Source organism: Mesocricetus auratus, unplaced genomic scaffold (genome assembly GCF_017639785.1).
Source record: "Mesocricetus auratus isolate SY011 unplaced genomic scaffold, BCM_Maur_2.0 Super-Scaffold_100031, whole genome shotgun sequence".
Classification (NCBI taxonomy): Eukaryota; Metazoa; Chordata; class Mammalia; order Rodentia; family Cricetidae; genus Mesocricetus; species Mesocricetus auratus.
This window is the reverse complement of record NW_024429212.1, coordinates 3,267,490-3,287,926: the sequence shown is the minus strand read 5'-3', so window position 1 is coordinate 3,287,926 and position 20,437 is coordinate 3,267,490. Positions and strand designations below refer to the sequence as shown.

General features: G+C 41.5%; 1 protein-coding gene across 1 annotated transcript in view; it reads right to left on the bottom strand.

Moving 5' to 3' along the window:
• Window positions 1-20,437, bottom strand: part of Csmd1 (CUB and Sushi multiple domains 1) — a 1,489,308-nt gene that overhangs the window by 548,252 nt on the left and 920,619 nt on the right. The window lies entirely within an intron of this gene.

Genomic DNA, 20,437 nt, shown 5'->3' with positions numbered 1-20,437 from the left:
GGTGGAGCACATCAGATTGACATTTGCAAATCATCTTTTTGCTCCTAACCTAAGAATGGCTCTCATAAAAACCATAATAAGCATGAATACCAAGGGTTCCAAACTACAGACATAGCTGTTTGATCCAGGAGACCACAGTAGAAGATAAGACTCTCTTAAATATCAATTCAAAGCATGGAAGTTGCATTAAAAAGTATACAGTGTTGTGTTTTGAGTCTGGCTGGAATTCCATTTTTTCTTAAAAGAGGAAATATCAAAAATGCATGGTAATTAAGAGCCACAGGCAAAATGAAGGGTATTTATAGAGGATTTCTCAGGAAAAGAAAAGTAATACATAATGCAAGTGACCCACTATAATAGATTTTGGAATAATAGACTTGATCACTTTATTAATTTCAACAGTTATAAAACAATTACATGCCATTTGGCTATGAATAAAATTAACAAAGTACAATCACGGACCCAATTGCTTTCTTTCCTTAATGCATATTTTATAATCTTTTTTCATAAAAAATGCAATCACTTTACAGTAAAACACGGATAATTCAAAAGAGAAATGAAAGACAAATTAAGAGGAATATAACTAAGAATGGAAATGTACTGAAATCTATCCATGAACTCTTTTTTTTTTTTCGAGATAGGGTTTCTCTGTATTGTTTTGGAGGCTGTCCTAGAACTAGCTCTGTAGACCAGGCTGGTCTCAAACTCACAGAATTACCTGTTTCTGCCTCCCAAGTGCTGGGATTAAAGGTGTGTGCCACCAATGCCCTATCCATGAACTCTTTACTGTCACCATTGGCCAATCTATCTCAGATCTTCTAAATGGCCAGTAAGCGAAGGAAAGCATGCCTGCTCACAGAATTCTCCAAAGCTTCTGATGGAGAATACAACAGACTCAAAACACAGCGTTTCCTCCCCAATTACCCACAGTAAGAAAGCAGAAGACAGTTATAAGAGACATGCTTGGTAGTTAGGAGCACTGGCTGCTCTTCCAGAGAACCTGGATCAGATTGCTAGCACCCTCAACACAGCTCACAAAAGTCTCCAGCTCTATGAGATCCAGTGCTCTCTTTTGGCCTCCACAGAAAATGTGTGTTCATGGTACATGAGCATACATCCAGGCAAAATGCTCACGCACACAATTTTTTTTAAAGAGTAAAAGAGAAAGATTTGTGAAAATGAGCACCGTAGCACACAAGGAGGATGTGCAAACAGGCCACCCCAGGATAGCAGATAGGTCTCAGTGGTTCCATAGTTCAATTTGACCTTGAGAAGCTGGTTCATGTCCACTCAGGAGGGCTGCAGGGAAGAGGCAGAGCATGACTGACTACAGACTTCATGTTGATGACTATTATGGAGGGGGAACTTTTGACTTGACATTGCTATCTCCAAGACACCAGCATCCCTTGGGGGAGTAGTACTCATACCTCCAAGGCAGTTGTCCAAATCCCAGGGTGGTGGTAAGTATTGCAGATGCGCAGAGGATGATAAGATATGATGCTTGTCGAGATTCCAACCCTGAGAAATGACCATCAGCCCTCCCATTCCTACCATCACCAGAAGGAGGCATAAATTAGCCTGCATCTTTCTGCTGGCCTCCACCCTCATCCTTCCTCTCACGCTTCGGAAGAAAACCCTGCAGTTGAGGAAATATTCTCAGCAGTGTAAAGGAGTTCTGGCTTCTCTATTTTAAACAGAGAAACGATCTTTGATCAACTTCTCAGGTGAGTACAGTGACTACTTAGGATGGAAGAGAATCCAGGGCAGCTTAGCATGTGCTGACACTTTGCCTCAACATTCGTAGTATCTTAATGTCTATTTTGGTTCTGGTCTTTCTTATGAAAAAGTTAACACAACACAGTTCTTCATGGTGGTTTTTTCCCCTCAAGCTGCACTGGCTCTAAGACATGTTTAGGTTCTGTGACCACTGATGGATAACAGAGATTATATTAACAGTGGTAATGACATGCTCACTTTACTTCAAAACAGGTCTGTGAGGAAATAATCACCAATATATCTGGACTGTGTGAGTGCCCAGATGTTCTAGGGAAGTCAGGTTCTTTCTGTGGCTGAGATGATCCGAGGCTGCCAAGCATGGTACGTAGGCAGTTAAACTAGTCAGCAAGATGGAGTCTTAGTCTTGACATTCCATGTTTTCACATGCAAACATGCACATCTCCACATGTACATTTGTGTATGCATGTACACATATCTCCTTCTGGGGATTGTAACATGCAGAGAGCTCCCTATTACCACAGCAGCCTTAATAACAGCAGTGAGGGACATCATGTTTGGTTGGCCTCAAGCTTGTGTCAGGGAAGAGTCTGAACACTTGAACAGCATCATTGAATCTTCACATTCATCTCATGAGTGGCAGTCTTTCTAGTCCCCTTTTACGCACGTGGAAATCAAAGTTTAGTGATGAAGCTAAGCACACAGTAAATTGTCAGCTCCTTCAAATGCTAAGCACTTGGAGCTGGAGGGATGGCACAGCAGTTAAGAGTGTGCAGTGTTCTTCCAGAGGATCTGACTTTGGTTCCTATTACCCTAGTGGCTCAAAACTACATACACCTCCAGCTCTAGGAGATCCAAAGCGCCCCCTCCTTGTCTGCTTGGGCAATTGCATTCATGTGAGCACACACAAACATACACATAATTAAAAATAAACTGAACCTTAAAAAAATATTAAACACTAGAGGCATCATACTCCATAGTTATCTGTCCTTAATCGAACTCGTAGGAAAATTTTAATCTAGTAGCAGTTATCGGTAGTTAGATATTTGCTGTACTTAATCTAGTTCTAATTACAAGATGAGTTCTAATTCTTTAAATCAATAATATAACAGAACCAGCATTTCAGGCACAGTAGATGAGACGCCTAAGCACAGTGTGACACAGCCATGTGCCTCCAGTCCCAACAGATTAATTGTGGCTCCCTGTTGCCTTTCCAAGACACTGGGTAAGGTTACTGTGACTTTAATAGATCACAAAACCTAAGGGAAGACTCAAAATTTGCTCATAGCCTATAATTTTCCCCTGTGACCATGACCCGTAAATTTTCATGAGAAACTGGAACACATACAAGGCCACATTTCAAGGTCATGGTGATTTTTAGTCTTTGATCAACAGACACTTGTCTTACACAACAGCAAAATAAGAGTCTGCCCTGTACTGGACCCAGTAAAGGTCTTAGATGTCAAAGAGGCTGAGAATACCACCAGCCCTTTGTGGGAATTCACGTGGAGTTTGATGGAAAATGTCCAAGTTACTTTTATCCCTATGCACAATGACAGATGAATATCAGTTTGGGAAAAAGATCAAATCTGTGAGACAAAAATGCATGGTACTGGCACCAAACTGGAAAAGTTACTAATGTTACACTAATTAGTTAATTACACATTTTAATAAGAGACTTACAAAGCCCCTGTCTTGTTATGCTTAAATAATATAGTCACCTGTCACTGTGCTTTCAGCAAACGCGAGAGTGTTACATCACTATGTAATTATGTTGGCTTTGCTTAAGATATAGTTGGTACTCACAGACTTCTTCAACAGGAAGATATTGAAAGTCTATTGCAGACCCCACTCCTTCACACCCAGGCTGTCCCTCTGGCTCACGGAAAGACGCACACACCTTTACTGAAAAGCCATTGTATTTATCAAGTGGAATACCTCCTCTCCCGAGCACCACACTGCTCCAACTCTCTCCCCCTTTACCAGGTACCCACTTGGAGAAAATAAATGGGGATTCTTGAGGATTTTCTCTGAGGCCACCAAGCCTGCCACACTTGTCACACCACACACGCAGTGGTCTAGTCTCATGTCACTTAAATGCTTTAAAGTCACTGCACAGCATGCTCTATTTTTAAGTGGCCTTTTCCTACAGACATGATAGCAATTGTTGCAGAAATTGTTCAATTATAGAAACCTGCTAGCCTTCAGCCATGTCAGTCTGCAAAGGGTCCCTCTGGACTCATCCAACATTTCTTCCAAATTGAAAAAAATGCATTAACTTATTAAAGCTGCTTTAGCAAAGACATCTGCTTCATGAAAGACACCAAAGAACACATAAGGATGCTTTTTGTGGTCACCTATGCTGAAGGTAAACAAGAGGCTTGTTCTCCCTGGAGGCTCACTTTTGTAAAGGTAGATTTCAAAATTTGGCAAAATAAGAGTTTGTCACAAAGTTTGTACAATAGATTCACTTTGAACAAAACATTTTACCTACTCAGGCATACAAGCTAAACTCTCATGGGGGTGACTGTTTAGAAAGCTACCCCATCCTCAAATAGCTCACAGTGAAAGACATTATCCTCTGTGAACAATAGCTAAGAAGACATGTTGCTTTCTGAGTATGCTATCCACACCTTGCTCCATGACATGGAGAGGATCCCAAATATGACATATCTGCGTTGCATTGTTTTATCCTGCCACTAAGTGCCACTCAGTCAAGGGTAATTTTGGGGTGCAGACTTATACACCATACTATGCGGGATTGTCTGGGTTGATGATTTGGGAAACTGACCTGTTTGCATAGAGTTTTCAACTCTTTCTAAGCATGCAAAGGAAAGGACTTGGGCATTACTTATAACTTTTCTCAAAACACAGGAAAGAGAGTGTAGGAAACTACCATATTTATACCTAATGCCAAAGCCTGGTCCTACGCTCTAGAAAGGAATCTGGGTGTCAGGATTTTGAAGGCCTAGAGCTAGAAGCTGTACAGCACTAGTTCAGGGTTCCCCTTCTGGAGATGAGTCACATGTGTCAGGAAATGACACCGCCATGAGGCTGTTGACTAATGGGACATGGGCAGGGCAGTGCTCAGGACTCAGCCCATGTGCCATGAGAGGCACTCTATGTTAGTAGCTAACAGGTGGGCCCAGAGTTCTTCTTTAGCTTTGGTTTAGCAGCCTGGAGAACTGAGTAATTCCAGTAATGGAAGAGCAAACAGAAGGTGCTGAGATTGAGTCATTATATCTGAGCGATCCGTGTGGCGGAAGCCAAGCCTCCTTTCCTCGCTCCGTCCTTCCCTCCCTTCTTTCCTCCCTATGTCTCTCTGTCTCTCTCACCTTCCCCCCCACTCAAGCACATGCACACATGTGTGCACCCCTGAAGACCGCTCAGGGCACTGTCCCAGGGTTACTCTTGCTACCGGAAAGCATCTTCTAGCACAGCCTCCTGATGTTTTACATCTGTTGGCTTCTCAGCTCAGAAGCTTGGCAGATTCTCCCTCCCTTCTTTCTCCTCCCTCATCCTTGCCCTAAGGTTCTAAATCCATGTACCTTTGCTAAAGCTATATCTCATACATCTGCTGTCTATAATATTTGTTTCTGAGAAACTGCCAGTAACCCACAGGGCCAGGTTTGCTCTGTGGTCAATTCACACAGTACAGTGTAGATTTTTGACCATGGGTCTTGTTTATGACCCATTGTTATTGACTTGCGTTGTTTTAGCTGATCTTGCCATTGTTTTTTCTCCTTGGCCTTTATTTCACAGAAGTAGACCATGTACCTTTGCTTAGCTCTGCAATGGAACTGAATGATAAAAAAAACATCTGGTTCTCAGGAAACGGATGTCCTGATACATGATCTTAAAAGCTCATGTTACTGGGACTCTTCTAGGACTAAGCTGTTTTGACAAGAGCAGCTCCAGGATTATGCACACAGGTGTGAGCTAAGGGTCTCCTTCAGGCTTTCATGGCAGGATGTGTGAGGATCTCAAAGAGGTGACAGTGGTTTTGAGACTGTGGGGGAGAGATAACTTTGGGGATGCCAATCCTCAGTCAACAGGTTACTTATACTTATTGGTTCATGCTTGTAACCCCATGATTCAGAAGGAAGAGGCAAGTAGTTCTCAAGTTTAAGAGTGACCTCAACAGGTACTTTCATTCAAGCACACTTACACACACACACACACACACACACACACACACACTTTTTTTTGTTTTGTTTTTATGAGACATAGTTTTTCTGTATTGTTTTGGAGGCTGTCGGTCCAGCCTGGCCTTGAACTCACAGAGATCTGCCTGGCTCTGCCTCCCAAGTGCTGGGATTAAAGGCATGCGCCACCACTGCCTGGCTACACATACACATTTTAAAGAAGTGGGTTTATATGTGGCTTTATTGATCATTCTTAATTTTAGTACACCCTGCCCTCTCTAACCTATTCTAATTATCTTAGGGGAAAAGGAAATATGTAAATGGGGACACTGAGGTTAATTTAAAAAAACAAGAGCAAACGTGCTCTAAGGAGGATCATGTACATTGAAAACTGCTAATCTGTCGATCATTGAGTGCTATAACTTAATTATAAATAATGAAGAGTTTAGTTCTTCATTCATCTAATGATCTTTCTGATTCTGATAAAATATTTCCCAGGAGAGAGTTTGTTTCATTTTGGACACTCATAGTGGTCATTTGGTTTTATCCAGAGTGGATGTGTGCTTGTTTCCATGTGAAGTGTTGGGTGGTGGTCTCAGAGCCCAGCATCATAGCTTTGCTTTGGTAATTACCACCCCTCCCTTGTATGTGTAGCTGGGGACTGGTCCTCACCCTGACCAAGGCCTGCTCTAGCCCAGTAATATGAACCAACAGTCAAAGCCTGGACCCCTTAGCAGTATGACAGGCTTCCTCTTTTGTAGTGGTTTTGCAAGAATACGGGGTTAGCCGCCATGGGGGGAGGGGCTGGGAACAGTTTAGGTGTTCAGAACAGAAGCAACATTCATAGACAAAAGCCAAACTTTGAGTATTTAAGAAAAAGGCTGTTTCTGCAGCTCCATGTCATGGGAGGCACCCATCCTTCTCAGCTGAGTTACATGCGCCAACATTACTGAATTTGAGCTATCTGGGACTAAGTTTCATCAGACAATAAGCTGTCTCAGCAAGGCACACTATGATAAATGAGAGACACACAAGTTCCTGCCCCTGACATGTGCCAAATCTATGCCAAGTCAATGACTGGTCAACGGATGGATGGATGATCTTGTTCAAGTGTTTACAGGGAAAAGACTTCATGAAAAATTTCCAGATTGCACTCATTCTGGGGTGAAGTAGTAAACCTTGAGACCACAACCAACTCCAAGGGATGTATTGACTTATGTTTATACTGCTCACCTTCACCTTATGGTGATGAACATGTGGGCAAGGAATTGTTGTACCATAAAGCACCACACACAAGCAATGGTTTTCATATACATAAAAGACATAAGAAAGGACACTGAAAAAAGGCACAAAAATCGTAACGCATGTGTGACGTGCTTGTTGGCCATGCAGTCAATTTAGTTTAATTCAATCTAGTTAACTTTTTACTTGTTAAGACCACTTGATTTCAAACGTCACTTTTATTTGACAACTGACTTCAGAACTGTTAAGTGCTGGGAAATTTTATGACTCTCAAAGGGGAATGAAAGAGCTTTGACAATTTATTATCAATTAAAATGCTTAGCCATGATGTGAGGGTTATGCAAGGAGACACAGTCTCTTTAGGATGGCTCATGGTTTCCTCAGAATAGGAAAATAACAATCTGTGGGCAATAGTTCAAAAGGGAAGTAGAGGTTCTGCTTATGAGCCAATAAATGTTTCGTTTATAAAGGGTCCAAATGGAAAATGCATTAACCTACAAATCTACATCTCAGCCAGAGCAGAATTTAAGAGGAGACTGGAAAGCTCACAAAAGACGACAGGAGCAGACTGCTCTCTTTGTGGGATCTGTGCACACCACGCCTCCCCATGCTTGCTATTTAATTAACAAGGGGTCAATCAATAGTAGTCATTGAATTAACTGTCTTCCCTTTGAGGTGGCTGAGACTTTTGAGGCATTTATTCAATCAGTTGTGAATTAGCCAACGAGGAACTGTTTAGTGACGTGCCAGTGCTTTGGTGGCTGGAGTAATGTGTTTGTCTTCTTCAATAATGTTGGGTATCTATTAGGGTGGAGGGAAGAGGCAGCACAATTTCTTTGGAGGAATTAGTTCTGTGTGGAAGTAGCACTTAAAAATTTGGTGTCTCAGGAAGGCTCAGAAATAGCAAAAATCCTATTTTAGGCTGTTTATTTTACTTAGAGAGTTTCTCATATATTCCTGTAAATTGTAACACAGCTATAGCTCAAAGGAATCCATACCATTGGTTAATTAAGAGAAATGCTTTGCTAATGAGTGAAGACTGCCACTGTTAAGATAAATAATCAAGTTGTAATTCTATATAAAGTACAAATAAATTGATATTTCCTTTTTGTAGTTCTATAATACCATGAATTTTAACCATATTACCCATTTTCTAATTCATCCCAGATCCAACCTCCCTTTCCTACCCAATTCAACTTTGTGTCATCCTTTAGACCCATGAAATCTAATTTGTGCTTCCCACATATTCATGGTGTGTGGCCTTTTACTGGAGTATGGTTGGTCTACCAGCAACAATACTTTTAGAGAAAACTGACTCTCTCTCTGATAGCAACTATCATCTGTCAATAACTTCTTGAGTAAGGGTGGGATTTTGTAGTTACCTGTCCTCTCCATGTGTGAATTAATTTATTTTCCCCAGTGTGGAATGGAAGTGTTACAATAACACCAGTTACACAAGTACGTTCGGATACACAACTACTGGAACTAAGTGTTCTAAGAGTTGAAAGGAGATCACATTTTCATTAGAGTCCTGAATGTGTTGTTCTTCGAGTTCACCGTATAGGCACTGTATTCAGTACTCTCACAGGTTTGGGGATGTCACAGTCATTCACAGGTGGGCCACTATGAATGAGAAGATAGCTCAGCCTACCACGAAGATCAACAACCAGACGCAACAAACAATACAGAATGAAACAGAGCCAGCATTGCAAATTCACAAGAATTTAGAAATCTTTTTGAGATTAAAAAAAACAAAGACAATATGTTACTTGGAGCAAATTCTTCCAGTGGATTAAAAGCTCATTACTGGGCAATATACAGCTCTTCTTCATTCTTTGTCACTCACCTGGAGTAGATAAGGTATTGAGAACAGAAAATGCCTCTTCATGCAGATGTCTGCTAACCCTCACCAAACAAGACAGGTCTTGTTTATTGTAAAGCTTGAGGATTTCTGTCTTCAATCATACTAGGGAAGGACATTTCCTCCTCTCTGTTGGGTTCACTTAATGAGTCCTGTTCCTGAGACCTCTTCTTACTCTAAAAAAAGACTAGGCCACTCTCCCTGTGTGGAGAGAATGTTTTAAGAAACTCACAGAATAGAATAGGGACAGCCATGAGTCTACACTGACCATTCTCATCTGCAGAATCCTTGCAAGTACTCTGGAGAGCAGGCTAGGGACCAGAACGAAAGAACAAAGCCGCATCATTGACCTGCCAGAGTGGAGCATGGATGCAGTTACTATTATAGTGCAAACGAGGCTTCAGATCTCATGAACCATGGGGTATGACACTCAGACATCAATTCATTTGTATTTGGAATAGGAATGAGGTTCTGCTTTATGTTCAATTCTGCATTTGAGCTGTGAGTCATTTGTTCTTTCAACTCAGTTGTGCTCACAAACCAGACTCCATTATCCAGTTGGGATATTCTCACGCCAGAAAGCTCTTCATTTGAGAAACTATTTCAGAATGACCATTTGTGCAAACATTTTTCAAACTGTCACAGTCATGGAAACATCATGGGGTGCTAACTTTGCACATTCTATGCTTCTCAGTCTTGAGTCATTTTCTCCCCATCTATGCCAACCTTAGGGACATTTGGATTTGTCTGAAGGTTATGTTAGGCTATTGTATTTGATTTAGAGTCACTCACATCAGATGTTTAGGGTACCACTAATGCAGTATGTATCATCATAGACAAGACAGACCCAAGAGAAAAATGATCCAACCCAGAATGGCCACTTCATGGAAGTTGACACACTTGATTTAATCTTGTGTACTTGTGGATTCTGAGGCACAGCTCCTACCTTTCATGTAGTTCTACAACTTTTCTTACAATCTACCTTTGCATAGCTAGTTATCAGTCATTCTGTGATTTTTTTTCACGCTGACTCTAACAAACATGTCTTGTTGGCAGACCCGCTCATGGCAATTATTTAAAACTGTGGTGAAAAAAATAATTAAAATTCCCCAGCACTTGCTGCTTTCAAGTGAATTGTCAAATAAAAATGATGTTTGAAATCACAATGGTCTGAACAAGTAAAAACTAAATTGGATTGGATTTTATTAAACTGACTACAAGGCTTACAGAAAGCAACTGCGACGGTGCTACAGATCAGGAAAAAGTGAAGGAAGCAACAGACTGAATGATTCCTAATATTCTACTGGTATGTTTTCCAGAACCCAATCAAATGCAAGAAATATCTAATATTCTCTCAGAGGCATTGGGTGCTGGGAAATGGCTATGTTCTCTACATGCATGTAAACGTTGGACTGAGCTTCCCCATTGTAAAGACTTAGGAAGACCTACTAAACACTCAGCGAGTGCTGCCAATAAGTGCATAAGTGCATGGGAGCAGAGCTCATCCCCAGAGCATGGCAACCTCCCTTAGTACAAAAAAAAAGAAGGCCTGACATTAAAAGGTAGATGTATTAGTGGGAATCTGGGGAGAGTTGTTGGAGGTGGGGGGGGGATGAATGGGGATATGATATTTCATTGCATACATGTTTGAAATTCTTAAAAAATAGAAAAGATTTTCAGAATGTGTCTGCAGATGTAGAGTCAATGCCAAGATATAGGAGGCCCAAGGATTAGCAATCTATATCAGTCCAGTTGTGAGAATCGTGCATTATATGAACACACCAGGGTGTTGGGGAAATCCTGTGTATATGTCAATAAAGCACTGTTGGCCAATAGGAAAACAAGATAGGTGGGACTAGGAATCCAGGAGGACTCTGGGTAGGAGAAACACAGGGAGTCAAGATGTAACTGCCATAGGGATAAGGAGCCCAGAAAGTTCTCCGGTAAGGGAAATACTTAGATTAACAATTATGGGATAAATACTTAAGTCAGAGCTAGCCAGTAAGAAACAAGCAAGGCCAACAGCTTCATAATTAATACAGCATCTTGTGTGTTATTTGGGGACTGCAATGCAGCAGAGCCCAGGCGACTGGCGGGTGATGAACCAAAGCGGCTAGCAAGGAAAAGCCTCCATTTACACCAGGGGTTAGAGAATTCCATTAAAACTTACAAGTGAAAATAAATCTGCAATGGATGAAAATTAATTATACTTATGAAGCAATACATGGGCAGATATTTGCCAGTTCCTTGGCGAGGTGGAGGGGGCACTGAGTATAAAAAGGAAAAGCATACTGTAAAACATGTGTGTGGCTGTGTTCAAAGGGAATGTCCAGTCAATCCAAAGGGATAATGTTGATTTTGGAAAAGAAAATGGTGCTTTGGAGTGATGCAAGAATCATCAGGACGCTGAGAGGTCTACAGCGGCTCTCTTGATTTAACAAAGGGGTACTCAACCTGGGCTCCTCCTTAGAAGGCTCTTATCTAAGATGACTACTCCTCTGGCATTCTGGATTCATCCAATGCTGTCTTTGAACTGAGAGATTCGTGCATAGGGAAGATGGAAGGTCAGCTTACTTCATTGTTCCTTTGATCTGCAGTTGCAGCGAGTGAATGTGTCTCAAAAGGCTAAATTCCAGCCTTTGGATCACAGCATGTTGCCGCGAAATTAGAGCCAGCTTGGCTCTGCACTTATTAAACTAAATTATCATCAAGAGTAAATGGTAAGAAGGAAAAGTAATTCATTGGACCTGAAATTCCATTTAGCCCTCCAATAGGTTTGCCCAGTAAAAGCATTATGGAATCAAACTTGAGAAACTTAGTGAGATACTGTCTGCTTTTCCAGGTTACACGGGGTCACTGCTCTTCAAGAATCACCTTGTCTTCCTGATAAACTGTCTTGTGACATTTTCTCTTTTTCTTTGAGTTTTACTTAAGTAAAAGCAATTGCAGTTTAGATCTGTATTCAGCATGAAGGAAGCTGTGACAAACTAGCTGCCATGACCACATGCAGTCTGGGCTGGGCACCCCTCCTCTTCCCTAGTTAAGCCTAATTGCTGATGGAATAGAGAATAAAAAACCGCATATTCTTCTTTTCGGTTTCTTAAAAAATGGGGGAAAATTCCATGGATATAGCCATCCAATCATATTGCCCAATAATGTCTGAACAAGCGCTGAACATGAGCACTCATTGTATCCTCTTAAAAGCAGTTCTCACATGAACTGAGGTGGCATTCTCAAGAATGTCCCATGTAAGGGACAACTTCCCCTCCTAGGGAGCTCGCTCACTACTCATAAAGCACTTGCACCTCAGGGCTGTGTCCTTAGTGTTTGGGTTTCCAGCTCATTGGTTTTCATTCCAAAGAGAAGACGATTAGGAGAGCCCTTCTTGAATCAGGCTTGGGTCACACTGTTTCTGATGCCAGTTATCTCTTTGTATCCATGATGTTAAAACTGTATTTCACTCTCTCAATGCAATGAATTCTGCAAGACCCTGTATACTACAGGCAGGACACACACAAGCAGGTTTTAGTCATCCTTCTAACTGTTGAGTAAGGAAATATTGAGGGGAAAGGGAGACAAGAGATAAAGGTAACTGTGCTTCAGACATGTCAGTAGGGGGACATCTGAGGTACAAATCCTAATGGCCAGGGTCCTGTGAAGAGGAACACACTGTTTAATGGAAATGACAAACTATCTTACACTGAAGGATGTCTACTTCACAGCGTATTCAGTCACAGAATAGAGAGGACAGTGAGGTTACTGACATTTTAGGAAAGCACTCCTGTGTTAAAAACTAACAAACAACAAAAGTAAATTTTAAAAAATCTATGTCTTTAGGGATAGTTTCGTGAGTTTCAGAAGGCCAATAATTTATTAGTGAAGAAAATTTCCAAAGACCCAGTGCTGGGCTGACTGAGGGATTTTCAACAATCACCTTTCTCTGGTCAGTAACAGGTACAAAGGGAGCATGCTCATGCAGCCAAACACATGTTGTCTTAGAGACCTGGGAGGGCATCCTTGTATCTATCATCTGACATGACCTGGCTTGGTCTATTGATTCCTTCACTGGGCTTGGTTTACTAACTTGTCTTTCAGGCAAAAGATTTTTTGTTGTTTATTTTTAGATCTCCCACTGAAGTCAAAAGCACAGCACTAGAACTCTTCTGTGTGAAGCAAGGGAGACATCCAGGTTTAGCCAGGCCCCCATGCCTGGAAGCTCAGCATTGTAGTAGCTGTGGACAGGGCACTGTGTCCTTTGCTTCTCGCAGGATCCTGACTGTATCTCTCTCAAGTGTGTAGACTTCCCTGAGGTATAGAGGCTCCTTAAGGTTATCACCCAGAACATGAGCCAGCCGTGATGAAGGATTTATTCTCATGGTTTAGAACCCCCTCATTTGCCAGAGCAAAGCCTTTTCCTGATAGAAACTTCCATTGTCTGTACTAGCCCCCTTGTCCAAATTTTCATCCTATATGGGTCCAATTACTGATGGCCAGCAGTGACTCAAAAATATTAAGCAGAAAATTCTACAAATAAGTAAATTAATCTGCTTTAAAGAATTTATTACATCATTCTGTTACAGCCATTCTCTTTCAGTACTAGTTATTGCTAATTTCTCACTAAGTTATAAGTTAAACTTTATCCTATGTGTGGACCAAAGTTCCAGGAATCTACTCTATAGATCCTGGGGTGTATCCTTGTGGATAGGGCATCCTGTTTAGGAAACACAACAAACTCTTATTAACTAACCACTCCTATATTGGCTACTAACTCATTGCCATAGTATAAATGCCAAGAACTGTTAGGACAATCAGATACACAATAGCAAATGAGATGTGTCACCCCTGAGATGCCAACAGGACCACAGACATGGGAATGTATCTGAAGTGTACAAATATGAGCTATTCTGAGAAAGCAGATGAGAAGCCAAGAGACTCTAGAAAGTAGGTTCAATGTCAGCAGTTATGATTTTCCCAGGGGGAAGGGATATATAACCAGAGGACTCTTACTATCACAGACAGTTGGCATGAACTCATACCTCATGCCTGCTAATGACACCTTCAACTTGTAAGTCACCTACTTAACTATGCATGCACTGTTTAATACTTGGGCTCGCATGCACTCACTGCCTCTTAGTCAATGCTCTTCACTAACATCATGTACCATGTATGTGCAAGGGCAGAAGGTTGGCAGGATTGGTATCATTTCTCCTTTTCAGACTCAAGATTGAGAGTAAATGCTGCCTATTGCTGCCTATGGGTTAGTTGTTTAAGGCTGTACAGAAGGAAAAGGGTGGGGGAGGTTTGGATAAAGATGGTGGGGGAAAGCCACTGATATGAAAGCAATTTGGTTCATGAAGACACTGAGGTCTTCTAGACTGTTCTCATTAATAGACCTTTCCCCAATTATCTTCTAGATGTACATTCAGTACAAACAGTTGTCAGAATGAATTCAAAGAGAAAGGTCTGTGTGGGTTTGCTGCAGAGACATTCATGTCTATCCACAGTTGGTTGAATGCATGGTTGCGGAATCCAGCCATCCAGACTGCCACAATTGCGACTGAAATCAGTAGCTGTGGAGACTCTGCCTAATTTAGTCTGACAGAGGTGTTGATTTGTTTGACAGAGACATTCTAAAAGACCTGCTGACTCTTCTCCTTAATTACATTTTTGCAAGCCAGAACAACAAAAACAAATGAATAGTGGAGGCTTGCAGGTACTCTGTGAGGTCTTTTCTAGATGACACAGAACAAATCTATCTTAAAGCCCGGCACTGTAAGATTCCCGGAGGGAAATATGAGCAACTATGCCCTTTTTTCTTTTGCCTGTCCCTCAACACCCAGGAGACACACTTTCCAGCAGCATGGGCACCAGTCACACACAGCCAGTGAGTGTATTATAGTATGATGTGTGTGAGCTGATTAACACCCAAGCTACAGAACGAACCTTGATGGCTTTGTAGGGAAAACATAAAATATTTGATCAGTGTGTTTTTTTATTGATATATGTGGGAATATTTTTTGCATACATAGATTAATGATATAATGAAAATTCAATAACAAGACATAATTCTGTTTCCTTTTGATCCTTCTAATTTGGCTTCTAGAAAATTAAATAGGTGGCCTGTATTTGTGGCTCTCACAATGCAAATGAATTCATTTGAATAATGATTTTAATGAAATGTTAGATCTTAAATTAAAATGTATGGATTGCAACACATGGTAAGCTTAAAGAATGTTACTTATTGGTGTTACTGATGTCTTAGAATAAAAAGATGGACTTTACTTTTTAACTATTACTTCATACAGAAGAGAGCCTTATGGTTTTCACATGTGAAAAGTCATTCTACTAAGGCTGACAAAAAGGAGGAAGCAAGAGCTGGACACACAGATCCCTGACAGACAAACTGATAGGGGAAGAAACCAGACAGATAAAGAAAACGGCAAACATCAGCTTTTTCTTCACTCTCTCATCTGAAACAAAGGTCTGATGAGTTTTGTCTCTCATCAGCAGGGCCCCCACGCCACTTCCTAGGAATGATCCACCAGGGTCCCATGCCACTCCTGGGAATGGTCCATGTTGGTTAGATATGTACAAGACATGTTTCTGAAGCAATGTGTCAGCTCCCCTTTCTTTGGTGGGTAGCTATGCTTTATGCCACCAAGAACACTCTAACTCCTCCAGGATATTTGTAGTTTTGTCTGTTCTGTCTTCTACAAGGAGATTTTCTCTCTGTGATCATCCTCCACTCCACCCCTGTGTGTGTGTGTGTGTGTGTCTGTGCACATGCGTGCACACGTGTGTACATTCTTGCATGTGTTTGCCTGTGAGTGTGTTTCCTCATTTCCCTAAACGTGTTAGTCACTACCTATTGTGTCTGAGATTTTTCCTACCTTTAATTCCGTAATTGATGGAGAAAACTAACCTGACTGAGACTTCAAGACGGTATCGTCACCGTTCCATGCTTGGCATGTCCCCTGTGACTGGGACAGAAGTACACTTTTGTCTAGAGTTCCATTCTCTTAAACAAGTAAATCACCTGGCTACAGGGCTAACTCTGTGAGCTGCTGTTGGATGCTGTGGAGAATTCTTCTTCTGAGAGGGAACAGTGAAGATGCAGACTAGTCCAACTGCATCAGAATCCCTAGGGTGGGGGTAGGTCAGACATGATGGGTCTGTAATGGCCTTCATTGCACCAAGGAGAGAAGAGAAGAATGCAATCCACAAACTGTTGAGAACTTTGGAATAACACCTCTCAAGCTCCAAGTCCACAAGACCCTCCCCGTGAGAAGCATAAGCTGGCTGGGGCAAGCTACTTCTGAAAAAAATTCAAGGCAAAGTGGGTCTGCATGAATCATTGAAATACTCAACATTTCCTGACTTAATGCAGATTAGGTAGAATTAGGAGACTTTAAAATACAATCCTGATATGCCAAAGATGTGCAATTATAGACTCATACAGTACAGCAAGATCTGAAATCAGAGCCACAAAATTGGAGACACAAGAACAAATTAATTTTGATGAACTTAGAATGAGATAAAATCCATCATCATAACCAGACTTCTGGCACATTTATACCCTCCATTACTGTGTGGCTCTGACCATTTAGAAAGCCATTGTCTCTCTCCTGGACGTGCTAACAGATATCTCTGCAACCGTCCATTTGCATTCCACCTTGATGGACTGCAGGCTATAAGCAGCCAGTGGGGACTGGGTTTTGATAACCAAGACTACATGATTCCCTGGAGTGGCCACAGGAGGAGCTGCCCAGGCTTTCTGGAGAGATGCATCCACAGGTGCGGCCAGACTTGGCAATGGTCACAAAGCAATGCCACTTCAGGTTTATGGTGTCTTAAAGCTGAGCTGGAAATGAGTTTTCAAAAGAACCACCGCAGACTGAAAATATCCTAAATTACAAATGTTGAGAGATTTCCCAAAGAACTCAGAGTTGTACAGAAGCAATAAAACTGGAGTTAATAGAAGGATCCCTGACCTGTGACCAGACAGTCACTCTGCCACAGAAGTCCCCTTAAACTCTGTGTGTTAGGGGTGCTTAAGAAATATTTCTTCTTATGCCTCGCTCCTAATGGCAACTGGGAGTTTCAGAATAGCAGATTTTGACTACACCATGATCTTTGCCTTCGTTTCTTGTCTTTGGCATTTGCATCTGGCTTTTCTACATGTGTGGCTGGATGATAATCTTGGGGAATAACCAGTGACTTGATCCTTGATAGGACAAGTCTTATTAAGGAGATCATCAGTCCCATTGATGATGGATCAGGTGATTCACAGCCCTTGGGACTATGAGTTAGAGAATACTATGACTGGAGAGAAGCCAGTGATGATTCTGACCACACTTCACGGTATTTGCCCTGCCATCTGTACCAGTTAGAAAAACAAAAGCCCACAGCTTTCAGTTGCTTGTGACAGGATCACACTGTTTTACCCAGACTGACCTTAAAACCCTGACAATCCCCTGCCTTATCCTCTAGTGTGCTGAGATTTTGAAATGTGTATCTATTGAAACAGTTGTGAGCTCAAGGTCATGCATTCTCTTGATTCTGAACACTTATGTATTCTTTCAGGAAATGGGCTTCCACCTGGCTGTTTTGTCAACAACAAAATAATGCACACAAAGTCTTGGAAAGATAAATTCTAATCACAGGTGACAGGAATAGTTTTCTGTACAAACAGAGTTAACTCCTCAAAAGCAGTCAAAGACTTAAGCATTTGAAATGCAACCTGCTTCAGTGGTAGCTCTACTTAGCGATCACATGTGCATTTTATTAAGCTATTATTTTGGTTATATAAAATATGCCTGGTCTGTCACAGTGTGATTTTTAACTTGTAATTCCTCAGTGTCACCTAGATTTCCCTAGGGTACTGTCATTTTCTTGAGATGTTTTCCACTGGATCAAAGCCCAAGATGAAATTTCAATTACATTAATGAAATGAACTATTCATATGGAACTAATCTTCCTATAAAAATCTCTTCAAATAAAACATCCGTTTTGAAAGGCAGATAAACCCAATTTATTGACTTGGTTGTGAAATTTGTCAGGATTTATGCTAATGGCACCCCTGTACTTCTACCATATACAAAGATGAATAATTGAGTGGGAAAAGTCTGCTCAACAAATTGCAGTCACACAATGATGTGGCTGTAAATTCTGGTCCACTAATTACCTGCGACACACCTCACAGAACGTTTGCTCTGATGACGCTTCATTTCTGTGGCTTCACTCAAAGTAAGCAACACAGTAATCATCGTTTATAAACAGAAAATAAGTCTCTCCATTGACATTGCTGCCCCAATAAGGATGTTCATACAAAGGAACCACCTCACGCATGGCCAGGCTTTACAGCTGTAGGAATCTGTGCCTGAGACACTCTGCTTCACTAAGCAAAACTTATGCTACTAAGAGCTTAATTACATCCTATATAGCATGCTAATAGCCCATATGGCAATGCCTGGGAACATCCTAATTGAAAGTCACTTAACATTTACCATGACAATTTGAGTCCAACCAATACTCCCTGACATTCCTGGCTAGAAGGGACATACTTACTTTCACGCAAAGTAAATTACAATGCTACCTACAATCTGACGACTCTTTCTAATTCACTTATTTTCAGCTTTGAACACCTGTTTCAGTTTTCATTTAATTATAATGAATCTATAATTAAGAATCTGCTAGGATTTCCATAGAATACTCAGTTTTGAGGAAATTGCATTACCATATTGTCACATTCTAAGAGTCTACAAATTGAAACTTCTTTGAGTACAGAACAGACTTCATCAGCATTTTAAAAACATCAGCATGCATGGTTCTTCTCCTCTCCCTCCTGTGGTCCGCACCTTGCTGACTCTTTCTAGAAAGCATCAACCTTCAAACACTACTCTGACATGCCTTTCCCCACCTCACTCTCTCTCTTGTCTAGCAAATCCTTATTTCCAACATCTTTTCCTTCCCAAACCTTGTCTCCCTTATTTCTGATATCCCCAAGCTTAAGTCTAAGGCTTTCCCTTTATTCTAACAATAATTTCTGCCTTCTATTCTCCTCAGAACTCAATCCCCATCTCTTCCACCTCAACCTTGGTCCAAACTCTCTTCTCTTCCTTGTGGGTCTCAGTGGAAAAATTATTTACTGGGCTTCCCATCTTCCATAGCATCCAATATCCCTGAGAGATTGACTTTGTCTCTGAACCACCTTGTATCACTGGCCTCTTGACCTCTGCAAAGCCCTCACCTTCTCATCCTAACACTGCATTGGTTATCTCTCCTTCAAACCTATATATTCTAACTATTTCTTCTTTATGCCATGATCATCTCAAATTCTTTTTTTTATTAATTTTTTTTAATTTTCCATTTTAAATTTAGATAAGAAACAAGGTTGCTTCACAAGTCAGTACGAGGTCCCTCTCCCTTTCCCTCCCCTCCTCCCGTGCCATCCCCCCCATCCCCCCCCCGTTATCCCCTCATTCCCCCAGGGAGGGTGAGGCCCTCCATGGGGGTGTCCATAGTCTGTCATTTCATATAGGGCAGGGCCTAGACCCTTCCCCAAGAGTTCAGGGTGAGAGTGCACCTCACATTGTTCTATGGGAGTCCAGAGAACGTGTGTATACTTGGGATGGGTACTGATCTGCTGTCCAAGGCTCAATAGATTACCTAGGCCTCCTCACTGACACCCAGATTCAGGGGGTCTTGATCAGTCCCATGCTGGATTCCCAGGCTGATGCCTGGGATTCAAAAGTTAACCTTTGTCTGGTCAGCTGTTTCTGGGGGTTCAACCAGCCCAGTCTTAATCCCTTTGATCATCAGTCCTCCCTCTCTGATACTGGCTTTCTTGAGTTCAGCTCAGTACTTAACCAGCCCGTAAATGAAGTTTCTGTTTCCCAGACTCTCTGGCAATAGGATTGTAGGCTGGCACTCCCCAGATCTATGTCTAAAATCCATATATGAGAGAGTACATGCCATGTTTCTCTTTTTGTGACTGGGTTACCTCACTCAGGATGGTTTCTTCTAGTGTCATCCATTTGCCTGTGAATCTCATGATTCCATTATTTTTTTCTGCTGAATAGTACTCCATTGTGTAGATGTACCACATTTTCTCTATCCATTCTTCGGGTGAGGGACATCTAGGTTGCTTCCAAGTTCTGGCTATTACAAATAAAGCTGCTATGAACATAGTGGAACAGACATCTTTGTTATATGAATGGGCATCTTTTGGATATATGCCTAAGAGTGCAGTTGCTGGGTCTTGTGGTAGGTTTATTCCCATTTTTCTGAGGAATCTCCATACTGCTTTCCAAAGTGGCTGAACCAGTTGGCACTCCCACCAGCAATGGAGGAGTGTCCCCCTTTCACCACATCCTCTCCAGCATAAATTGTCATTGGTGTTTTTGATTTTAGCCATTCTGACAGGAGTGAGATGGTATCTCAGAGTTGCTTTGAT